General features: G+C 60.8%; 1 protein-coding gene across 1 annotated transcript in view; it reads left to right on the forward strand.

The window, feature by feature from the left end:
* USP15 (ubiquitin specific peptidase 15) overlaps window positions 1–521 on the forward strand; it is a 103,249-nt gene that overhangs the window by 5,178 nt on the left and 97,550 nt on the right. The window lies entirely within an intron of this gene.

The following is a 521-nucleotide window of genomic DNA, read 5'->3' on the forward strand; positions in this document are numbered from 1 at the left end:
GCCGGGCTGGGGCAGGCAGCCGTCCGCCGGGGCCCGGGTCTCCCCCCGCCTCTCTGGGAATACACCAGGAATCCGGCTAAGAGATGCTAGAGGAAGGGTGAAGTAAGTGGGAAGGGAGGGAAGACTTGAAGTGTTTCTCGTGCACGATTTCAGAGTATTAAAAAAAAAAAAAAAAAAATAAAAGAAGGGAAGTACGGATTAGCTATCGGAAAAGCGGAGGGTGAGGAAGTCCTGCAGCCCGGTGCGGCTCCGGCCCCTCCGCCAGCTGCGTGCGGTCCCGATTCAGCCCCGCCGGCAGAGGAAGGGAGGAAAACCCGGCGCGTCCTGCAGCAATCCCTCCGTTAGAGCATCTCTGATTGGTTTGCCTTTCACACACAGCACGACTTCCCCCTCCTGCTGCCTCCTTCTCCCTCTTGGGAAAAGTAATTGGAGAGCGAGAGCTTCACCTTCAGCAGCAGCGGCAGGAGCCGCCCCGCGCCCCACCCGCGCGCACCGCAACGCACCGCACCGCGGAGGGGCGC

This window comes from Aptenodytes forsteri, unplaced genomic scaffold (genome assembly GCF_000699145.1).
Source record: "Aptenodytes forsteri isolate BGI_AS27 unplaced genomic scaffold, ASM69914v1 Scaffold4, whole genome shotgun sequence".
Classification (NCBI taxonomy): Eukaryota; Metazoa; Chordata; class Aves; order Sphenisciformes; family Spheniscidae; genus Aptenodytes; species Aptenodytes forsteri.